Source organism: Belonocnema kinseyi, chromosome 3 (genome assembly GCF_010883055.1).
Source record: "Belonocnema kinseyi isolate 2016_QV_RU_SX_M_011 chromosome 3, B_treatae_v1, whole genome shotgun sequence".
Taxonomy (NCBI): domain Eukaryota; kingdom Metazoa; phylum Arthropoda; class Insecta; order Hymenoptera; family Cynipidae; genus Belonocnema; species Belonocnema kinseyi.
Window position 1 is genome coordinate 97801057 of NC_046659.1, and position 17917 is coordinate 97818973.

The 17917-nt window shown below is 30.7% G+C and overlaps 1 protein-coding gene across 5 annotated transcripts in view; it reads right to left on the minus strand.

Annotated features, from left to right (window-relative positions):
- Positions 1–9798, minus strand: part of LOC117169711 (protein stum) — a 57766-nt gene extending 47968 nt beyond the window's left edge. For all 5 annotated transcript variants that reach the window (XM_033356214.1, XM_033356213.1, XM_033356212.1 and 2 more), the window contains exon 1: positions 9689–9798. The gene's annotated coding sequence lies outside the window, so the exon portion shown is untranslated. The remainder of the gene's footprint in view (positions 1–9688) is intronic.
- Between the last annotated feature and the right edge of the window lie 8119 nt (positions 9799–17917).

A 17917-nucleotide genomic window follows, 5' to 3' on the forward strand; every position in this document is an offset into this window, starting at 1 on the left:
AGTCGGGAGTGGTGCTGACTGAAAACAGATGATTTGGAGCGATTCGCGCGCCATATGTTGGTCATTCTAAGGACTTATTGAACTACCCTCGTATTATATTTTTGGTTTATATTTCATCTCTTTTCATTAACAATTGTGCTATTTGGTTTGAGATTTTATTCTTTTATTGAAAATTCGTTTTTTTTTTTTGTTGAAATGAACTTTTTTAGCTAAAAATTGAACTTTTTTTTGAGAATTAATCATTTTTAGTTGAAAGTCAAGTATTAAATTTTTTATTTAAAATTTTATTTTGAAAATTAATTTTTTGGGTAAAAATTAAACTTTTGGTTGAAAACTCAACTGTTTTATAGAGAATTCTCCTTTTTCGATTGCAAATTAAGCAATTAGTTTGAAGCTTTTATTCTCTCTTGGCTGAAAAATCTTTCCTAGATCAAAATTCATCTCTTTTGTTTAAAAAATAGTTTTTAGTTGATGATACAATTATTAAATGTTTAATTGAGAATTCATGATTTTTTCTTGAAAATTTAACTACTTGTATGAAAATTAACTATATGTGTAAAAATAAACTTTTTTTTAAATCCATGTCTTTTGGTAGCATTTTTTTATTTAAAAATTGATTTTCTTGGTTAAGAATCCAGCTATTTGGTTGCAGTTCGTTTTTTTTAGTAGAATTCACTGCTTTTGATTTAATAATAAAATATTTCTTTTTTGGAATATCCATTTTTACTTATTTGTTGAGAATAACATCTTTTTGATTAAATAAAAATGTTTTTGATTTAAAATAAAAATCTTTTCTTGGATGAAATATTAACTATTATGAATATGCAAATTGTTGGCTGCAGGTTGAATTTCATGGTTAAAAACTCTTTTTTTTTGTTGAAATATCGGGTCTCTTAGATACTGATTCATTGACTCTTTCGTTGAAAATTCATCTATGCTGGTAGAAAATTAATATCTATATTATTTATTTATGTCTATTCCCCTTAACTATGCTAATATAACAAATTTTTTCACCTTATTACATAGATGCTCAAGAAGAAGCAGTTACACGTTTAAAACAATTATTTATTGTCTGCAGAGTAATCAACTGTGCAAGGTACCGTTGGTAATGATAAGTGTTAGTCCATTAAACGCGTTCAAACCGCAAATTGTCATATATGGAAGTAATTTCTGCTCATCATATCGGTCATATTGCTGAATCGCACGTAATTAGGTGAGTAGAGCGTAAAGGAAATTCCCCTTGCAAACCATGTAATTTCACTCAAAACTGCGTAAGATTAACGCTCACCTGTTTATCTGGCAAGATATATACTAAGAATTATTCCGGTTACCATCACTTATTCCTTTTATCTCCATTAAATTTAATGTAGGGCCTAAAACTGTGTACAACTCGACACACTTTGTGCAGTTCCGACTTTAAAGTGCGCAGTTCTAAAATGAAAAGTGTGTAATAAAAATTTTTTTAACATCCGCGGTAAACAGAATGCAAACACGGACTCAATATCCTGCCAGAGATGCACGACCATTGTTTATTCTTGTTTTCGATTTCATTGTTTCTTTTGGATTAAAACAAACCAAGCAAAATTAGAAATAAATCGGATAATATTACGTTCATCGCGAAAGGGGTTTTTGCATATTTTTAATTACTTTCTCAGTTAAATTAAAAGAGCGCTAAAAATTAATTGAATTACTAAAGGAAAGTTTTTTTAAATAAGTTTAAACATTTTTCTTTAATGTTTGGAAAGTATACTTTTTGAATTTGTGCGGGAAAATCTGATTGGTTCAGCGAATTGTCCGAAATTGTTTAGACTAAGTAGCGTGGTTGTCTCGTTGATGGGGGAATCGATATAGCCGCTAGCGATTGCAAGCGTAAACAGTAAACATAACCTATTTTTGTGTTTATTATTTAAAACGTGTTTGAAAAGTATAAGGAAATACCTAAAAGCTGTTCAAAATGCCCAGAATTTCTCTAAAAGCAGGATTTGTAGAGTGTGACAGTTCGAATCTGCCAAAAGTCAGCATTTGTATTGTATTGTATATGACTTTATCGGCAGAGATTTGGTCGAGGATTAGATGAGAGAAAATTATTATTTCTGTTTGAGATTTAGATTTTAGATTTCAAGCAAAATCGTATTTTTTCGTGACATTTGATTACGACTGGCTGCTTCTCTTCTACAATTTTAAGTAAAAGAAAAAACGTCTGTTAGAAATCGTAAATTTAACTTTCGCCAGCTGTCTGCTAGATACTTCGTTAGTCAATGGAGAAACTACAAATCATTATTCTCATTGGTTCAGCGTTTTGCAGGGTGTGACGTTTGTAGGTCACTGTGTTTTTGGATAAAGAATTTCAGCAGTTTTTCTGAAATATTTTAACGACTCCATTTATCTGTTTACGCAGAAAAATTCCTTTAAAACAACAGATCAAATCGCAAAATTATACAGAATATAAAATATGCTGCTAATAAAAAATGCGAAGAAAATTCTTATAAAGAAGCATTAATCATCTATTCTGCTTATTGGGAAGTCTTCAATACACATTAAAATTATTTTTAATTAATTTTATTATTAAATAACAGTTTATGCAAACATATAAAATTAATATTATTGAAACACTGACTTATATCAATTGTATTTTGAGATGATAAAAATAATTAATTGATATTTAAACCTCTTAGTAAATGGAATAGATTAATAACGTTCTATATAATAAATTTATTTGCAAATCTCCTTAATTGCGCATATTAAAAAAAAACATGTGAACAAAAAATACTGCATTTTTTATATTGTGTATGATTTTGAATTGTGAACTGCCGTTGTTGAGAAAAAATTATTTACCTGCGAAAACAAACAAATTCGTAATAAATAGCCTCTAAATATTATTCGAATTATTTCTCCTTCCACCCCCCCCCCCCTAATTTTCCGGAACAACTGGACACAGACTTAAAAAGCATTTTCTCTACTACACGCATCGAACTTTGAGACGTTCAAATTTCCAAAGCAGATTTCAAAAACAAACTTCATATCGCAATTTTTTAATATTAGGAAACTAATTCAACTTTTAAATGTGCTATCGATTTTTAAATCAAATCAAAGTTTAAAAAATATCGATACTGTATTTGAAAATTGATATGAGAATTAAAAAAGGTTGAACATTAAGTTTAAAAACTGCCCATACAAAGCCGAATTAAAATAATGCCAGTACAATATTTTTTAGTTGAAATTAAAATTTTTAAATTTTAAATTAAAATATGTTCTGTTGTTCATGTTGCAGGCGTACCACAACATTGCACAGTAAAGGAGGTCCTTCTTTGCACGGCAAAGTGATTCTCACCCACTCTGCCATTCGGCAGCCTCCCTAGTAGGTCGTAGAAGTAATACAGCAAGGCTAAGGTCATCAGTTAAATTCACAGATTAGAAGCATTGCCTTTATGTGGCATGTAAGTGTGTGTGTGTGTGTGTGTGTGTGTGTGTGTGTGTGTGTGTGTGTGTGTGTGTGTGTGTGTGTGTGTGTGTGTGTGTGTGTGTGTGTGTGTGTGTGTGTGTGTGTGTGTGTGTGTGTGCATTACTCGAAACCGACCAGCAACCACCTTTAGACACCTTTGGCTTCAACGCAGGGAGATCCCTGACTCATTTTCGAGTTTTCACAAAATTGGTTAGGGAACCCCAAGGTGAGGCTCGATATGGAGCCCTTTTGATCCTTGGGAGGTAACCAGCTTCTTCTGAGCTGACCTACAAGTTCAAGGTGGGTTCTGAACCATCAAATCCCAGGTAAAATTACATGGACAAAATTTCCATTGGTACAGGCTCAAAGATCGAACCCAAATCCTCCGACACGAAAGTCTGACGCGCTATATCGTCTGAGCTACTGAGGCCACTGAGTAATATAACAATTTTGTATGCAATATAGAAACCAAATCATTCGAATAAAATATTACAATTTTTTATCCAAAGAAAATTTCATTATGAAAGAAAATAGTTACATTTTTGGGAACATATAATTTGAAATTGTCCCATTTTTAATCATTTATATAGGAGATATAATTTTTAGCTGAAAAAAAGGTTAGTCTTACGGAAAACCCTGTAACAATAAATTTCTTATTTTTATTTATATACATCCTGAAAATAAAAACTGAAATTCGGTAACTACCAATTTCAAATAGTCTCTATTTGAAATTCTTCAAATCCCAAGACCTAATACGCTTCTATAATTTTAATTACTTGTGGAAACTTTTAATCTGTTGATGATAAACAAAAATATTAAAACAATCTCAATGTGTAACAGTGACTTCAAGATAATTAAAATCTAATTTCAAACTAACTAAAAAATTGGAACTACACATGCAGGATTAAATTTTCCTGTAACTTCGTTAATACTTCTAATAGCTTACTTCCTAATATCTGGATATTGTTCTACTAAAAAAGGGAGATTCGAAATTGAGGTTTTCCAAAGTCATAATGTCAATACCTAATTGTCAATTTTGTCTCCGCTTTAATTTATATCAGACATTTAATGTCCTTTAGCACGTGGTTGGGTGATTGATGTAGACCTACGAAATGGCCTCGTGCTAAAAAGGTGATTCAATGTTTCTGTTGGTAACATCAACAGAGATTTACAACTGCTGCTTTCCACGAATGATTGGTCGAATTGCAAGACAGAAACTTGCATGATCAATTATAATTAGACCTCAAAATTCACGGACAATGTCCATTACAATGGTTCCGAATTTTGATTATAAGTGCCAACATTTTCTGACCTATGACATTCTCTTACATGTAAACATGTACATGTCTTCTAATATTTTTGACACTGCATGCATATTACATTTGGGTGTTAAAATTTTTCTATAAGAATTTGTCATACGATGTGCCAGTTCGAAAATAGAATAAGTAAATTGAAAAAAGTTACTTATTATAAAAAAATGAGAAACAAGAAAAAAATTATAACTGACCTTCAAATTGTCTTTAAAAATTTGCATTAAATTATTTACAATGATGTCAACGTAAGAGGGGATAATATTATATTATGGACAAAATTTAATACATGAATTTTCAAGAAATTGAGAAAATAAAAACAATAAAAAGTCATTAAAACATGGTTGAAGATACAAATTAGTTTAAAGACTGTCCAGATAATGAGAATTAAATTTTTTGTTTTTACTGTTCATTTCTTATTTTTTATACTTTACACCCTGTTTATTTTTGGAAATATGCAAAAAATATTTGGAATTGATGGGTTAGCCAGCACCTTGAATATTTTTGGAGGTGTGAAAAAACATATTTGAGTTTGATTCTTAGAAAATGTGTTGGTCACGATGAGTTAGCTAGCACACGACTAGAGCCCGAAAAGATCGTCTAGATTAGATGATCTAGACAATGCTCTAAGCTGGATGCAAGTCTGCCCGGATAATTTTATACACGCAGGTAATTTTTTAGAAAGGGATGACATTTTATTCAGACAACTTCGCGTGTTTCAAAATACATTAGTTGTCACAGAAAATAATAATAAATAAATAATATAAATAATAATGAATAATAAAAAATAAAGCACTAAATATATTCCAATAAACTGAAGCTTTCAAATGAATACTTTAAAAATCAAAGATAAAATGCAGATTAAAAAAATGTACACTTTTGAAAAAAAGAATTTAGAAGAGAAGAATGTTAAATTTACACTGAAAATCCTAGTAAAAAATCAAAATTTGAAATGTTGCACTTTTTGAGATTAAAACTTACAAGATTAAAGAATTTAAAATGTATGGTCTATTCAAATTAATATGATAGATACATAAAAGTGTTATCATATGCCTTTTTTAGTAATAGCAGAGATTTTATTTATAAAAATTGATTATAAAAAAGTAATTTTCATTAGAATTGTCTATATAAAACTTGATTGGTTGTAAGACAAGATTGACCTATAATGATAAAAAATGTGTTTGTACCTCATTGAATGACAAATTTCAACTTCCCATCTCAAAATCGATATATGATTCAAAGTAATTCGAAGAAAAAATAATAATAATCTAATTCGCAATACGGAACTTAATGGGTGATATCCTTGACTTTTCTATTTGAATACCAGGCGATATAAGTTCAAATCATAAGCTCTCATTCGAGAAGAAAATTACAGAAATTTCCATAAAGACATTTTGCCATTTTATAAATTCTGAAACTTGTTTAAGTAATCAAAATAAAATCTGATAAGAAGAATAAATATGTGAAAATGGACAAGTTTTTTTTTTCGTATAAATATAATTTAATCTAAATCTAAAATATGTGAAAATGCAATTCAAAGTTAAGGGTGGTTGAATTATTTTAGTTCATTGAAGATGATAATAGTTATAATATTAATTAATTTCCTAATGATCATTTTTTGATTAGACGTTATAAAATTTAAATTAATCAAAAGTAGCATTTAATGTGCAATTCTCCTTGGTCCATTTATTTTAAATTTTAGACTCTGCCTAATATTACATAATCTATCAATTACTCTAGGTGAGTAAAGAAACACTTCCTAATTAGCATACTATAGAGCATTTTCGCAAGGTACTATTTTAACATAATTCTATTACGTAGATCGAATGGCTCACTAACTTCGCTTTCCAAGCAATGCTGTAATTTTTTCTTCCTAAGAAAATGCTCTAGAACCAAAAAAAGCCTATCAATTTTTTTAATTCGCCCTCACGTGTCTCGTGATGTTGTAGATCAATAGATAGATGGAAATGTGTTTTGCTTTTTCTGCACTATCAAGTTGATACTAGACTATTGTTAGCTAAACTAACGATCTGTTCTCTAATTATATTCTCGCGAGATATGACATGCAGATTTTTTCAAATCAACTGCAGAAATCAGATTTTCTGCCACTTTTTATGAAAGTGGCCGAAGAAGAGAAAACTACTTTTTTAAGTTAAGTCCATTTTTAATTCCAAACACTAATTCTATTATAGTGACAATTTTAATACGCACGTAGAGGGCATTATTTTTCAACTGTCCCAATCCGAAAATCGATTGGACTTAAATTGTTCTGTAGTAAGATGTTGGAAATGATGTTGGAATAGATGTTTGTGCAGATACTTGGACACATTAAAGTTTTCGGATTTACTCGGATGGTTTTGTGGAGAAATAAGTATTTTACCTTAAAAAAATGAAATTCTAAGTATTTTTTGAAAAAAAATTGAAATGACCTCCATTTTTTAAAGTTGAATATTTATTTGTTCAGTACATGTTTTTAATCAATTTAGAAGGGACATAAAACATCCTAACGAAACTCTAGCAGAAAACACTTTTTGTATTGATACCTAAAAGAGTTATAATTCGCGAAATGAGATGGTATCAGCACAAAACATACCCATGGGTTGAAACCCTTATTTTCCTGAATAAATAATAATATTACCATTTTTTGTACCACAAGGCATATATATAAAGAAAAACTAAGAGTTCTTCTCAGACAAAACAAATAACAAAAGATAGATTCCATAAGGAAAATTCAAATGTATTGTCGAACTTCATTTTTGAAGATCAAATATTTATCTTTTCAAGGGATGCTTACAATATATTGAGAAGACGTAAAAAAATCCATTGAAATATAGTAGAGAAAATATTTGTTACTTATATTAAAGGAATTACAAATCGCCGAACTATATCTTATCAACAGAAAATTTAAAAAATTTACCCCCTTCCCCTCGATAAATATATGCCCCAAAGACAAAATATTTGTCGCATTAAATACCATCTGATAGGACTAAAAATTGCCCAAATTTCAGCAAAATAGATCAATTATAGTATATTATAGTAGAAACTATCGTAGATAAATGATTGAAAATTTATTTAAATCTTTTAAACACTTTTATTGATTTTTAAAGGATCTTTTTACTCTCAGAAAAAACATTTTTCATGAAATTGCATGAAAATTTAGTTGATCAAATTTTTGTTGACTCAACAAAATGTTAAATCAACTAAATGTTCTGTCGTCCACACCATAATTATATTCTATGTTTGAAGCAAAAGCAATTGGCTGGTTTAAGCCAATCGTTTTCTGAGTGTATACAATTTCAGTTTAGATTCTAACATTTCGATGGTTATTAGAAAAATAAAAATTGGCCATTTGAAATGAATACAAGCTAAAAGTTCTTTTATCTACATTCTTAATCAAAAAATTACAATCTCTATGGATTATTTACATCATTTTGTTTACTTAGGAAATAAAAACCACTGTATTTAGTCTAAATAACTAATTTCATTTCGCGTTTGATGCAGAAACCTCACAAGAATGTAATTAATCAAATTATAAAATGAAGAAAGTGTGACTGAACATACTGATAATGCTAATTCATTAATTTTAATAAGAAATATCAAATACCATTACTTTTTCTACATACTTAAGCTTGAAATTCTTCTTTTGTAAATGACTAAAATTATTAAGCATTGGATTATTTATTCTGAATTAGTAAAAAATGATTATAAGCTAATTATCTTAATTTCTCAAATGCTTTTTGATTCAAGCGATTTATACCGTTTTTCATAAATAATATTTTACAATAGCATCTTATTTTTAAGAAATAATTAGTAATTGGTGAACACATATTTCAACAAGTTTGCAATTATTCCGAATTAAAATAGCAATCACCTAAGTCAGAAATACTTTTGTTTTTAAATAAAATTTATAAAATAAAAATTGCATTTCATTTTACATATTTTTACAAATTGAAGCATCTCTTTTTAAATCAAAATTTGAAATTTTTCCATTATTTTTTTCTAAACTGGATAATCATAATTTCTAATTAATTTTCAAATGTAAATATTTTGAATCGTTGATTATTCTTCAAATAAAACTGTTGTTTAAACTCATGCTTGAATTTTATGATTTCGATTCTCAAAATTAAAAAAATGCTCTGCGAATAAGAAAATCCTGATTTTATTCTTCGAAATTGTTTTTTTAATTTAGAGTTTTGATAAATGAACAGAATGTACACATTATTATAATGAAAAACTCTGCAGTACTTAATTATAACAATTATAGTATAACTAATTAATTTAGAGACATTAAAAAGTTATGATTAGGATTCAAATTTTGAAACTGAGCTTTAAACTTAAATATCGATTTCGATCTGGAATGGAAAATTATTACCCACACAAAATCATTCTCAAGATAATATTAAGTCACAAGAACCTTCGAATAATAAAAATTTAAATAAATTTTATGTAAGTTTTAAAGCTTTCTACATAATCTAAATTTTTGTTTTATATAATCTTGATCTCATTAAATGACAACTCTAATATGAACAAGAGTAACTAAACACGTGGTTGTGACTTAAAACATTAATTTCCAAGAATACAAAATGAGTGAAATTTTCTTATTAATAAAATGTTTTAAATACATATAAGTACATATACAGAAGTAGCATAAAAAATTACAATGTCATTACATAATTGCAATTCTTCATAAAAGTTAACAGAACTTTAGAATAACGTTATTCTTATTTTTAGTCTATTATTTATCTACAATCACAATTTTTGTTGGTGCTTTGAAAGTAATAATTGAATTCAAAAATCAAGATGGGTCGTTTAATGAGTTCATCGATTTCGCTACAGGTTGCATATCCGAAATTTTAATGGGTGAAGAAAAAATGGTTTTCCAATAAAAAATAAAATAAGAAAAAGAATTTTTTAAAATGAGAATATAACTCTTTACCTAAATTTAACAAAAGGACAAAAGCACAGATTTGAGGCCTCGAGGTACATTTACAGCCGTAACCGAAAACACGTTTCGCGGATCGAATAGCCGCCAGTCACGTCTTCGCGTGAGCGCGAACGCGTTCTTACTGACTTGAGTGGACGCCTCCACTTTTCACAGCAAGAAAATGGTCATCGCGCTCGCGCCGATATATCTATCTACACTTCTGGTACCATACCTTTTCTTTTTGTTTTTTTAATTAAAAAAAAAATTATTGCATTTCTAAAAAATGTTCTGCATAACTTCGTTCGTAATCTTCAACCAATAAAATTGTACTACCTTTCTTTTTCACATGTCATCACACAAAGCTTGAATCGTCTAGGTTGACGTCACAAATACGACCCCCCCCCCCCCATTTTTTAGGTCGAAATTTTTTCTTCGTTTTAATTTAATTAATGCGTGAAATTAAACGAAAAACATACGAGCATAATATTTGAAGATACTTCACAGCCAAAAATACTCTCAAAACGGGGGAAAAAGGGTGATTTTTCACAAAACAAGGTAATAATAGAGGAATAAGTTCTACTAAATAGAATTATTGTGTATGTTGCATATTGAGTTCAATGTGAAACGCTTAGAACCTTTTGCTCAACCAGGAACTTTGCTACCAAAACAGATCAATTTTCAACCAAGAGAGACAAATTTATTATTCAAAAAGACGAATTTTCAACAAAGCAGTTAGATGTTCGCAAATGGATTACTTTTTCACAAAATAGTTGAATTTTCAGCAAAATAATTAAAGTTTCAACAAAATAGTTGCATTTTTAACCAAACAGTTGAATTTTCAAAACAGGAGGATAAATTTTCAATCAAATGATCAAATTCTTAAAAAAATATATTAAATTTCAATTAAAACAGTTGCATTTTTAACCAAGTTGTTCCATTTTCAAGAAAAAAAGGTTAATTCACAACGAAAAATATAATAGTTCATATTTAAAAAAAGATGATTATTTGAAATAAAAAAACCGTAAGATTTGACCGAAAAAGATCAATTGTCAACGAAAAATGTAATATTTGATATTTTAAACAAAAAGTTCTTAATTTTAAAACATAAACAGCGGAAGGTAACAGAAAAGACAAAGTTTTAACAAAATGGTTGTGTCTCAACCAGAACAGATAAATTTTTAACCAAACCGTTGCACATTTATCCAAAAATGAATAAAATTCTACCATATTGTCTATTCTAGAGAGAGAAAATGTGTCAACGAATTGTTGAATTTTCTACGAAAATAATGTAACTTTTAACTCAAAACCATGAATAAAATAGTTAAGTTTTTAACCTAAAAAGTTGACTCTTCAACAAAAGAGACGGCTCTTGAACTAATAAAATTAATTCATAACAAAGTAATTCATCTTTAATCAAGAAGTTGAATTTTCAATCAAGAAGATTAATTTTCTACCAAAAAATACGAATTTGCGACAAAATACAGCATTTTTTAACAAACTGGTTGAAATTTTCAATTTAAAACAATAAATTTTCAAACAAAAATGGATTCGTTAAATTTTCAGTTAAAACCTATTTTTCTATAAGTAAAAAATGTTCATGAATTTCATTTTATGTAAATTGAACTTTGTATCTGTATTCTTAAGTTACTTCAAAATCCAACTTTAGATTAGAGAACCATTGAGTTAATATTCTTAATCATCGTTTTTGATTGAATACATTTAAAGAAAATTAAAATTAAAGACCAATGTCTTTATGTTATTTTATTTTAATTATGCAAAAATAATTATCACCAAGTTTCAATTCATACTGCAGTTATAACATAATCCCTTTCTCCCGGTAGAGAAACAAAATAAAGTATAAACACTTACTTTCTAGTTGGCTATTAAACCAACTTTAATTAATTAAATTTAGGTAGTCCGTAAACTGTAAAAATCAGATTTCTTTTTTCTATCAAGAAAGAATCTTCCAGGATGCATGAAAGTGGAAAGCAAATTATAAAATGTCAAAGAATCGTAACGGATGAGGATGCTTCGAAAGCTACCATTTGTTGACATTTTCTAATAAGTGTAACGCGAATCTCAAAGCGACACACTTTTCTTTTGCCTTTTACAAAAAGATGTATAAGACACAATAATTTGATATAAATGGTGAAAACAACGCGAGAGTAAATGTGTCGGTAGTTTATCATTTTTAAGATTTATCAAAACCAGTTTTTTATCACGATTAATAGCACATTTCCTTTTTCTTGAACTCAATATCTAGTTTCAGTAGCGTAATTTAATATTCACAGTTCTTAAAATTGGAATCTTATTATTTATTTTTTCCTCAAGGAGATGCATCTAATAAGTATTATTTTTAATTGTTCTTGAAAATTGTAATTAACTTTAAATTGCTTAATGTAGCTATTTGCTTTAATCATACTCATAATCCAAGATTTAAAAGCTTCAGAAATTTTGTTGCCTATCTATTATAACTAGCTATGACCTGTAAACGATTTAATGCTCCACGTGCATGCACCAAGAAAAGTACAGCAATTTCTGTGAAAATAATAGGACTGCACTGCATATAAAAAATTACATGCTCTCCTTGTGTACTATATGTATACGTATATGTGCTCTGAAATGAGGAAGGGAAACTTGCGTACGTGCAATTATATTCTGAAACTTACTTTCGATTGGTAGTCTTGCAATTTTTTCCCATGGAGAGGAGATTAAGTAATATAGTATAGGTACAATTTCCCGAATCATACTCTGATTAAAAAAAAGTTTTGTTGTAATTTAGATGTAGTAGAATTTAAATTTTCAGATTGAAGTTTTCAAAATTATGGACGTGAGAGGGGTTGCAAGGGTAGGGATATTATAAAAAGCGAGGGGGAACAGGGGTTTGCAATTTTTTAATTGTTGTCAAGGAGTAACGATATATAAACAAATAAAGTGAGAAAGGTGGCCATTTCAGAAAGAAACTCTAAGAGAAATTGTTATTACACATAGTAAACCCCAGGAATAAATTTTATCTTTTAAAAAGATAAAAACGTTGCATCACATTTATCTAATGAAAGATCAAATTTATCTGAAAAAAGATAAAATTTATATGAAAAAAAGATAAAGTTCATCTGACGTAAATATTTTTTTGACATAAGTTATATGTCAGACAAAAGTAAGGGATTGAAGATGGCTGAGTAAGAACCCTCAGCCAACTTCAGTCCCTTACTTTTGTTGAACAAATCTTCAGTTTCCTATCGACTCTGATGTAGACTTCAAAAATTGTAAATAAACACTATTTGGTATAAACTAACCAAAGTGCAGACTGTGTATTCAGTAAGTGTAGAGGAGTGATTTTTGGGTTTAAAATTAGTGAAATAAAGTAAGAATATTTAAAATTGAATACCGCGAGGATTTTGAAATTTATGAAGGACATTTTTTTCTGTGAAAATTGACGCAGCCGTCTGATATATAACGGATGTCAAAAAAACATTTACGCCAGATAAACTTTATCTTTTTTCTAGATAAATTTTATCTTTTTTCAGATAAATGTTATCTTTCGTTAGATAAAATTTATTCCTGGGGTTTACTGTGTAACAATAATGCAAATTGTTACAACTTCCTTGTTTAATCATCACAAGAAAAACAATTACAATAATAATTGTAGAATTTTTTTACATATTATACATATATATATATGCATTATATATATACAAACAAAAAAGCTGTGTGAGGAAGTTTCAAATTTTGCTGACTTCCAGTGAGAAAACTGTTTCTTAGGGATCAAAGAAGTTTTTCCAACAAGTTTTTAACTTTTGTCATCAGGGGAAAAAAGTGAGAGCGATGTGGAAATTATGTACGGCTTGCTGCGCTCGACTCGGACTGTACGCCAAGGTACTATACGTCAAGCCGCCGTGCTGTTTTCGCAAACCTAGTTGAGCGCAGCACGCCGTATACATAATTTTCACATCGCCCGCACTAATGAAATCACTAATGAAACATCCCCCCTAATGAAAAAATATCTCAAACTTCTTTGTTTACTAAGGAACATTTTTCTCACTGAAAGTTGTCAAAATGCGAAACTTCCTCACACAATTTTTTCGTTTGTACTTTTGCATCCGAGATATTTTATGCTCCGAAATGTTTTTAAAACTTCATAAACACTCTAACAGTAGTAGAATATGTTGAAGAATCGTTCAGAAATTCCGTTTGCCTTGAATAACTAAAAAATGAAACAACCTTAGAAATCAATTTAGTTCTGAGTTATGAGAAAAACTCATTTATTGAGAATTTGTTTATCATCCCAGTGGGAAAAAACATTTGGCGACGTCTTTACGACAACTTTACGATATGCACACTGGACAGGTCTGGATTTATCTTGACTGTCTGGTCTGGAAGATCTGATCTGCCTCAGGTCTGACGCCAGTCTGGCTCAGGTTTGACCTCATCTAGACCGTCTAATCTGGAAGATCTGTTCTGGCCCAGGTTTGGCCTTGGTCAGCTAGCCAAGAACGCAAAAAATCATACGTTCCATCAGCAAATTTTTTTGACATACTTCAAAAATATTACAGGGTGTCTAAAAAGATGGAAAATTACTAATTTAAAGTATAAAAAAGACTTTTTTTTCCTATTACCTTGACAGTTTGGTCTGGTTCAGGTCTGGCGCTGATCAGCGAGCCAATAGAAAAAAATATTTAAGTTTGATCACCAATTTTTTTTAACTTACTTTGATAAAGCTACAAGGTGTCTAAAATGATGGAAAATAAGACATTCAAACTATAAAAATACGACTTTCTTTCTTATCATCTTGAGTCTGGTCTGGTCCAGGAATGGCTCTGTTCAGCGAGCCAACAATAAAAAATCTAAGTTCAATACAGTAAATTTTTTCTTACATTTCAAAAAAGTTACAGAGCCAACAATGAAATTTTTTAAACTAAAAAAATTTATAGTGAAATTTTTTTATCCGAAGTCAATAAAAAAATCAAGTTTTTTCCAGGTAATTGTAATTCATTGCTCGGCCCTCGGCGTGCAGACTTCTTGAGAGTTGACGTCACAATTTGAAGTATTCTGACACTGCTTGGCTCCAACCTCTCGGAAACAGTGCTAGTTTCGGGCGATCAAGGGTTACAAACTGTCAAAAGTTTCTTATTATTTTCCTAATAATATATTGATCCAGCCGAAAGTTAGCTGTAAAATCGGATGCTTAAAATGTACCAAATCTTTATTAAGTTATTAACTTAATGGTAAGTACAAACCTACTTTTTTCTATTATAAAAGAAGAAGTAAGAAAAGATAATTAAATTGATTGATTTTATTGATGGCAGTGTTCATGTTTAATAGCACGCCTGGGCACTGGAATGGCAAATTCTTTAAATATGATAGGCTGTCTAGCCGAAGGCTTGATTAAAAAATATGATTTGGAGTTGCCAGTAAAGACTTCACAAAAATTTTAAAACATGAACGATATGATCCTCAACGATCAAACGTTAATCAATCAGCCATTAACTATTGGTGACGAGCCAATAACTCGTGACTGACCAGCCCATGTCTAGCGGCTAACCAGACGTTCAAGCCTGGGGTTAATCAGAAAAAACGTTACACTTTTGGCCAGGCCCAGGCCAGACCATCTGGTCAGCGCCAGAGCTGGAAAGCTGGCGGTCTGGTTTGGGCCAGACCAGGCGCCAAAACATTTTTCCACAGGGGACTATAATAGTCCTTTGCAAATATTGCAATAATCTTCTGCAGATATTATTGCAAGAAATTTAGAATTTTCTTCTACCGAAATTAGTAATTACTAGTAAATTACTACTGGCTAAATTAAAATTAACAAATTACTACTGGCAAGCAATGTATTGCAGCCACTTATACTAATTTCGGTTGAGGAAATTTGACATTTTTTGCATTAATATCTGCAGAAGCCCGTGTGGAAAAAATTTCTGGCGCTGACTTGGCCCAGACCAGACTGCCAAGTTTCCAGCCCTGGCGCTGATCAGATGGTCTGGCCTGGGCCTGGCCAAAAGTGTAACGTTTTTTCTGGATAGCCTCAGGCCAGACCGTCTGGTCAGCCGCGAGATAGGGGCTGGTCAGCCCCTACACATGGGCTGGTCAGCCGCTGGTTATAGCCTGGTCAGCCACTAGCTAATAGCTGATAGATTAATGTTTTATCGTTGAGAATCATATCGTCCATCTTTAGAGTATACGCTTTGAGGCTACGCTCAAAACGCAAAACATGATTTCCTAGAAAAATATATAATATACATGTTTGATATAATCAGGAAAAATCAAATTTTGCGTCAAAAATATACTGCCATCAATAAAATCAATAAATTAAATTATCGTTTCAAATACTTATTCTTTTATAATAGATAAAAGGTAGGTTTCTACTTACTATTTATTTAATAACTTAATAAAGATGTAGTACATTTTATGCCTCCGCTTTTACAGCTAACTTTTGGCTGGATTAATACATATATTATTACAAAAATAATAAAAAAATTTGGACAGTTTGTGACACATGATCGACAAAAACTAGCACTGTTTCCGAGATGTCGGAGCCAAGCACTGTCAGAATACTTCAAGTTCTGACGTCAACTGGCAAGATGTCTGCAGACAGTCGTGTTTTCATAGTTTGAATTTCTTATTTTCCATTATTTTAGACAACCTGTAACTTTTTCAAAATACATTGAAAAAAAATTTGGTGATGGAACTTAAGATTATTTTTCTTGGCTCGCTGATCAGCGCCAGGCCTGGACCAGACCAGACTGTCAAGATGATAAGAAAAAAAGTGATGCTTTATAGTTTGAATTTCTTATTTTCTATTATTTTAGACACCCCGTAAATTTTTTAAAAATAAATCTAAAAAAAATTTGGTGATGGAACTTAAGATTTTTTTTCTTGGCTCGCTTATCAGCGCCAGGCCTGTTCCAGACCAGACTTTCAAGATGATAAGAAAGAAAGACGTGTTTTTACAGTTTGAATTTCTTATTTTCCATCATTTTAGACACCCTGTAACATTTTCATAGAATATCGAAAAAAAATTCGGTGATGGAACTTACGATTTTTTTTTCTATTGGATCGGCGATCAGCGCCAGACCTGGACCAAGCCAGACTGTTAAGGGGATAGAAAAAAGGCTTGTTTTTATACTTTGAATTTCTAATTTTCCATCATTTTAGACACGTCATAATATTTGTGAAGTATGTCAAACAAATTGGTTGATGGAACTTTTAATTTTTTCGTTTTTGGCTAGCTGGCCAGTGCCAAACCTGGGCCAGAACAGACCTTCCAGACTAGACGGTCTAGATGAACTCAAACCTGAGCCAGACTGGCGTCAGACCTGAGCCAGATTAGTTCTTCCAGGCTAGACAGTTGAGATAAATCCAGACCTGGGCCAGATCTGTAACCAGGCTGCCCGGGCATTTTTCCACACGGGAGATTGCAATATTTGCGAAGTATTATTATAGTAACCACGAGAGAGACCAGCGCACTGATTTAGTAAGCGACTTAGTAAAAATTGGTGCAGTCAGATTAGCAGACGAAAAAAAACTCAACATGCGCCGCCTCGCGTTGAAGGTTACAACACACATATCCTTTACACAAGCATACGACGTAAATGCAGACTTATTATGGGATGTTGAACTGTTTCGCACAGACAAATGTAATTAAAATAAAACTGGTGGGAATCGAACACGGATCTCCGACGCGGCAGCACGGCGATATATTTTTTTTTAACAATGTGTATTGTAACTTTTTATAAATTTTCACTAAACACCCTATTGCTAATTACGAGGGTAGTTCAATAAGTCCTTAGAATGAAGTATAAAAACAATTTTTTTTTGGGTAAATTTTTTTTATTTTTCAACATAATCTCTTTGGAGCTCTATACACTTGGTCAATCGCTTTTCAAGTTTTTTTAATCCTTCAGAAAAGTGCGTTTTCGGAAGTTCCTCAAAATAAGCACTTACAGAGGCAATGACGTCTTCGTTGTCTGGAAATCTCTGTCCACCGAGCCATTTTTTCAAGTTTGGAAATAAGAAAAAGTCACTGGGGGCTAAATCTGGTGAATACGGTGGGTGTTCGACCAATTCGAATTTCAGTTCTTCAATTGTAGCCATTGAAACGAAGCATGTGTGAACTCGGGCGTTTTCGTGATGAAAGAAAATTTTTTTTCTCGCCAAATGTGGTCGTTTTTTTGTAATTTCTTCTTTCAGCTGCTCTAATAATGATGCATAATATTCACCAGTGATTGTTTTACCCTTTTC